Raw genomic sequence first — 7,370 nt, forward strand, 5'->3', positions numbered from 1 at the left:
AAACACACACAATATATGGTACAAACTTGCATTGAACTGTCTTCATAAAGCTTAAACGAGGAAACTTCATATAAAATAAACTATTTCATCCGAACAATTTAAATTAAGTAACTGTTATCTTTTAAATAAACTTTCTTACGTCCAATCGGCTAAAGGGGTCCGGGAAGCAGGCAGCAAGTACTAACAAAGGTACATGATTACAATCAAATATGAATTTAAGAAAACAAAACAACATATCCAAAACAAGTTTACGTTATATTAGGCCTATTGAAAAATAAAAATGTAAACTTTTTAAAAATTCGGCCAAATTCGGCCAAATATAGTTTGGCCGTGACTTTTCAAACGTTACAGCCAGGCAAATTTTTATACGGACAGATTTGAGGAATCTGGGCGTCAAAAAGGCCAAATGGCAACACTGGTTAGCATTCCATAAACCGAAAGGATCTCAGATAATATAGTATAATAAATACTTAAGTATTGAAATGCACACCACTGTCTCAGGATTAAATATTTCAACATTAATTATGTCATCATCAGGAATTATGATGACATAATTAATATTGAATCTCGACACGATTGCATGCATTTCGATACTTGGAGTATTTAATATACTATTTTGTATTCCTTAAGGTACCATTAACATTTAAATAGTAGGGTATATTAACACTATGAAAATGTAATGATTGAGGCCTACTAGTTTATGTTGTAGGCTTTAAAAATACCAATATAAAGACTGTTATGTAATTAAATTGATCGATTGTTTTGATATATCATAATTTTGCTCAAAAACATGATGAGGCAATCTGAATGAAATGACAATCTTTCTTTATGGTCTAATCAATGGTGTTGTAGGCCTTTATCCTCCGACTATCCAAATTATTCATAGAACATTGTTTTAATCGATCTTAACATGTTAAGTATAATGCTTTTTCATATTATATTTAATAATAGGCCAACTATAATATGTTTAATTCTTGATTTATTGCCATGTTAGGGCGAAAGCAGATTTTAGGGTGGATGGAGATGTTGCCGAACAGGGCTCCATACATTTTTGAAAATTAAAAGAAAATGTACCGTATTGTCAAAAGCATCGTATTAAGAGTAGTGGGTAGTAGTAAGATTTGGTTAGAGTGGGGGGGGGGGGTTTCCACACGTTACATAACTGGTCAAAGCTGTATAGAAAAATGCTGTTCATAGAAGGAGGTGTGCCTTCTACTAGAATAATTATTATACCAAGGAGTGTGTTTGTGGGATTTTGGTCTTTTTGGTTTTTTGAAAATTATAGAAAAAGTTACCATAATGTCAAAGCCTTTTAGTAGAGTACTTGGTAGTAGTAAGAGGAGCCATCGTGCCCTCTCACCAGGACCGATTTGGAACTGTGACTGGGCAACCAGTAAGCACATGCGTTATGCCACTGTTAAGGCTCGGTAGTAAAGTGCTAGGTAGTAGTAGGAAGAACCCACTTGGGCCCCTTTTTGAGTGGGGGCCCAGGGCTGCAGCCCTGAGAGTTTACGGGCTTTACACCATTTAGGACACCCACAAGTGACAACAATATTCCACTTCCACTTATCAATAACACTCAGTTTTGAAAAGCCTACCACTGCCTAAATTCATTTCAAATGACCTTGAACATGCTCTGTCATATTTTTGAAAAAAGGTAAACACTGTACTTTCTCATAAATATAATGATTCATGTTCAATGCCGAAGTTATCCATTATTTACATTTTTGTATATAAATTTAAAGAAGCTGTGTAAAAATTTTGTTTATCTGATATCAACGCATGGTATGATAATAATAGTAATCATCATCGTCATTTTGAAATGTAGCTTGGATGTTCGCCTTCCAATATCAGGGTCCTGAAACATCTCAACTCTCAAAAGCCTCGTAATTTTTTTTAAGACAGCATCACATTATTTCATTTACTTGAGAGAGTCCTGTGTATCAGCTGACCTTATGATATACTCTAAAATTATCATATTATCCTTATTATTGCTATAAACCCATAATATATAATTTATAAACATGAAATTTTTAGTAAATGACAAAGAGGGCAGTCTTAATCATTACATTTTTTACTTTCACATATTTTTCAGTGTGAGTGCCCAACAGAATTTACGCGGTATCTAAAATGGCTCCTAAAAGAAAAAGAAAACAATCTGCATCATCCGCTGACGACGGTAAGTTTGTAGTAAACAATAGTCTGTGAATATATTATTGTACAAAAAGTGTAGGCTTCGACGGGGAATTTTTGTTGAAAGCGCGATGGTTCATTAGGCCAAATAAAAATAAAAAAATATTGTGTTGGCCACGCCCGACTGACCCAAATTTTACGAAATTCAGGGTCGGCATTTTAGGTTTTTTTTGTTTTTTTTTTTTGTTTTTTTTTACACTGCAAGGAACAATATTTTGTTTTTCCATGAGATAATAAGGCTGAAATAGCCTTGGACTAGGCTAGGAGACCAAGGCCTAGCCTATTTTGGTGCATTGGGAAACCAAAATTGTTGTATTATTTTGTGTATTTTATACTTTTAAAAAAGAAAAAGTTTTCCTACCCATTTTTTTTTTGGATTTTCCCAAAACGTGGCCAACACAAAAATTTATTTTTTTGGCCTTCAGGACAATTCAATGTAAAAGAAGGTAAATTATACCTTGGATTACATTATGTAATTGTTTACACGTGACCAAAACAAGCATGGTCGATTGGCCAGTAAGTAAAAACAAATTCGTCAATCAACAATATAAAACAATTATGACTGAAATGTTATAAACATGAAATAAAAGATAGGTAATTTACCGAATGCGTACATTTAATGTGTATGCGCGTATTAAATTTCCGACTTAGTTTTATTTTTCGTTGTATTTAGTTTATTTTTTAAATGTTTTTAATCAATTTATGAATACTATTGGCATGATGGTTTTCTTTAAACTTGAAGAACTTGGTGCTTTTGGTCAGAAAACTCCACCGCTACTTAAACATATCCAAAATATATTGCAAAGTTACACGGACGGACAGATCTTAAAGGTAAGAACACCATAAGTAGGCCCGATTTTGGTACCTATCAATAACACGCTTCGATAAATAGTTCATAGAAAGAAACAATTGATTTATGTAACAAGAAATACTTATGTGCTTGAGACCAGTCTTTAAAAACAATATCCATGTATGTTTTATGACTGAAACAAACTAGAGTGAGCAATCTTACCTAGGGCCTACTCTGAACGACTTAGAATGTTTCACCTTTCTCCCCTCTTTTGTCAGGAGTAGAATTTCCAGAGTTATGTTTGCCCCACGCTATTTCCAGCATAAGTTCCCATCGAATTCCTTTTTTTCATACCAAATTCCCGCGATCATAGGGTCCCTGTTCGCACTTCAAAACTCTGGAACGATCCTCCTGTGAACCTCCGTTGTTTAAGTCTGAACGAAATTGGTTTTAAAAATTCCGTTTCACAACATTTACACTCTTCATAGGAAAACTAACTGGCAGTGATTTTTTAACTTGTGCTGCTTGCTTGTCACCCCTCTGGCCATTTTCTGATTTGTTGTGCCGAATATGTAATAAATAATAAATAAATAAATAAACAATATGCTTTATGACTGAAAGAAACTGTAGCAAATCTAAAACTGTTATCTAATACCACTGAAAATATTAGTGTTTAACCACTCCAACATCATATAAATCATACTTCCATGTTTGGGCTGATCGGGGTGTTAATTTATAGGCCCCTTCCCATTAACATCCCTAACGAAAATTCCTGAATGCCAGGGAACTGACGTAACGAGGACATTTTCTAGCATAAATTAGAAACAGGCTGCGGAGGCCTTTTTTTAATCGTGCCACGCTCCATCTCCCCAATAATCGTAATTAATATTAGTAAACTAATTATTAAACTACAAAAAAAATGTATTCTTCGTTTTGTGTATTAAATTTTGATCACAAATTTTAGGAATTAACACAAAATGCAGAAGACGCTGGAGCTACGGAAGTTCAGTTTTTGTATGACATGCGTGAATCCGATAGGCCTACTGAGAAACTGTATCATAAAAAGCTTAGACCTTACCAAAGATCTGCTCTTTACTCCTACAACGATGCTTACTTTAAACCAGAGGATTGGGATGGGATACAGAAGCCATCGGACAGTGGCAAGAAAAAGGATCCCCTGAAAGTTGGTCGATTTGGAATAGGCTTTGTGTCTGTGTATCATATGACAGGTATTAACAAGCTATATTAATGATATTTATACAGTGTAAGACTAAAATTACTTTCTGATGAGAGAAAAAGTCTCTGTGCGTCTTTCCGATAGTCACTGTACGACGGTTTTCCATATCTATTACATGTCTACTTAATATAATTCGATTTTGGATATACATCAGAGCAGGTACTTAGTGAAATGTTATGATTTTTGTTATGGTTACAGATTAGAAAAATAGAACGAAATGAAAATTGTTGGGTTATGCAAGTTCGAAATTTACTTTTTTCTATAGGCTTTGGTTATGTGTGGATGGCACAAAATGTAGATAATCAGAGAAGTTTCATTAATGATTTAAGTTACGTCTTAAGGACATGGAATGGCAACATTTTCTTGACAATTTAAAATCATTTTCAAGACATAAATGTTATTGTGTATTTAAAAGTGACATTTATTTAGAAAGTTACACAAAGAAACGAACGAGTATGTAAACTATTAATTATGATTTAGTTGAAGATGAATTCCATTTTATTTTATAATGTCCCTTTTATGAAAAATTAAGAAAAAAAATATTTACCACCATATTATGTTAACTTTCCTAGAAAAATGTATTAACGTCCTCTAAAAATCAAAATATATATATTATAACCTTGTCAAGTTCACTTATCTTGCATACAAAAATAGAAACCATTATTTTAATAGCCTACTCACACATTATAGAAGCTGATTATTTTATGAATTACATTTATATTGTATTTGGGCCAATGACCTATATGCTTAAACAATTTCCTAGGTATTATTTTACCTAGAAACGAACGAACGTATATATACTGTATATATTGTATATATATATATATATATATATATATATATATATATATATACATATACGTATGTGTGTATATATACATGTGTGTATATATATACATATATATTCATATGTATGTATATGTAAATATATATATATATATAGGCATATATATATATAGGCATATATTCCAACTTTCAGCAGTCCACCCTGATACGTATGCAGTACATTAGATAATGTATGTTTTTAAACTATATAATTAATCGAAGGTTATTTTTGTTGCATTGTAGATGTACCAAGCATTCTCAGTGGAAATTATCTTGCTTACATGGATCCGACAGAAAAGATATTTTCACTGGAAGGTGGTAGACCTGAAACAGGCTTCCGGTTTGTGTTGAATGATAAATCGCAGAAACACTTGCGTATCGTAAATGATCAGAATTATAGTCATCAATTCGTGCCATACAACAATGTCTTTGACAACAAGACAATCTTTTCTGGTGAAATGCAGACAATCGACTTCAAAGGAACACTCTTTCGATTCCCATTAAGGAAACACAAATCTGATATTTCGAAAAACGTTTACGACAATGAAAAAGCTAATGAGCTGCTTTTATCATTTTCAGATGATGCAAGTTTGATGCTATTATTCCTGAAGAATATCGAAACTGTAAAAGTTTTTACTATTGATTCAGACTCCAAGAAAACTCTTACGATTTCAGCAGCGTTGTCCGATGATACAGCAGATCATGTGCGCACAGCTAGGCGGCGAATTTGTGAAGGCGTTGAAACCAATTGGAAGCATAGACAAAAGAAAGATTTGGCAGAAAGTTATAAGATGACTATTGACGTCTGCTCATCAGACATTACAAAAGAAAACAAAAGGAATTGGTTCGTCTGCACATACATATGTTGGCCGCAAGATGTAGAGATTCAGATGACATCTAAAGAAGAGGGTCTTTCAGCTTGGGTCGGAGTAGCAATGTCACTGGATTCTGTCAAAGTCAAAGGCCGAACGTTCTGCTTTTTGCCACTGCCACCAGAAGAGAGCGCTACATGCCTTCCTGTCCATGTGAATGGAGCATTTGCCGTAAGTCCAGACCGTCGCTCTATCAAGTGGCCGAGTGAAGACAGAATCGAAGATAACTCAGCCTTATGGAACAAGTATCTCGTAGGTACGGTTCTCCCAAAAGCTTATGCAAAGCTCATTGTCGATGCTGTAACCAGCCAAAGTCTTCTAGTAGAATGTATTTATAAAGCTTGGCCTGACATTACTAAACCACTGGGACACTGGGATGAGATGGTGGAACCAATGATGTGTTTGCTAAAGAGCGAAAAGGTTTTCTACACTAAATCAAGTGGTGGAAAGTGGGTTGATGCTAGTGAGGCAGTATTTGATTATGCATGCCGCAGCCATTCGGTTCATAAGACATTAGTTGAGCTGCTGATAAAACTAGACAAGCCAGTCGTAACGCCACCAGACCATGTGTACAAAGCAGTGAAAAAGTTCATTAATGACAACGTTGATGAGGTGACACCGAGGTATACAAGAGAGTGTATTCGAAATCTTTCACTCGATGACATTGATAGAAAGCAAAAACTGATGCTACTCGAGTACATACTAAAAGACGAATGCTACACTGACCTTGAGGGTATAGCTCTCCTACCCCTCGCTGACAAAACATTCACTAGGTTTCAATGTGCTACGAATGAGAGTAGTGACATCTATATCACTACGAAGCAATATCCAATAGAGCTGTTCTTCAACGTTAAGGAAAAGTTTCTTGATGACGATAACGATATTGAAGGAAGTCTTCGACAACATATGGAAAACATTGCGTCTTTTAACAATGATCGCAGATACGGTAAGTTTAAGTGTTTTGTATTATCATTATAAGTCATATTTAGCCAGCAGCAAGATCATCATGACAGAAAATAATATATTAACCATGTAATTCTGATTATCGTATATTTTGTAAAGGATCACACAACATGCAGCCGAGAAAAAAACGAAAGATTTCAAATACATGCACAGGACAACCAATGAGGGATGATAAAGGTTTGTTTCCTTTCCTACTGTAATCATGTGTATTTAATTTTTTACCAAGTATGGATGCACGTGTCACTGACTGATATTGTTTGAAGGTTTGGGTTAAACCTTCCCGAATGTTTTATTCGGAATCAGTTGACCCATTTTTGAAATATCTGTTCTGGGACGTTTTCCTTTAAATGATCCTCATATTCACACCCAAAATTCAGTCATTTCTATACTGGACCTTTACAAACTATTATAGAAAGTGACATTTACACCCATTGAAAACTTTTTATAGATATTAACATCTCAGATCTCAAAAAAATTAAATGACCCTCCA

At 34.3% G+C, this 7,370-nt stretch overlaps 1 pseudogene; it reads left to right on the top strand.

Annotated features, from left to right (window-relative positions):
* LOC117124020 overlaps window positions 1-7,370 on the top strand; it is a 37,839-nt pseudogene that overhangs the window by 10,564 nt on the left and 19,905 nt on the right.

This window comes from Anneissia japonica, unplaced genomic scaffold (genome assembly GCF_011630105.1).
Source record: "Anneissia japonica isolate Jap-2015-1 unplaced genomic scaffold, ASM1163010v1 scaffold169_len739621_cov184, whole genome shotgun sequence".
NCBI classification, from domain to species: domain Eukaryota; kingdom Metazoa; phylum Echinodermata; class Crinoidea; order Comatulida; family Comatulidae; genus Anneissia; species Anneissia japonica.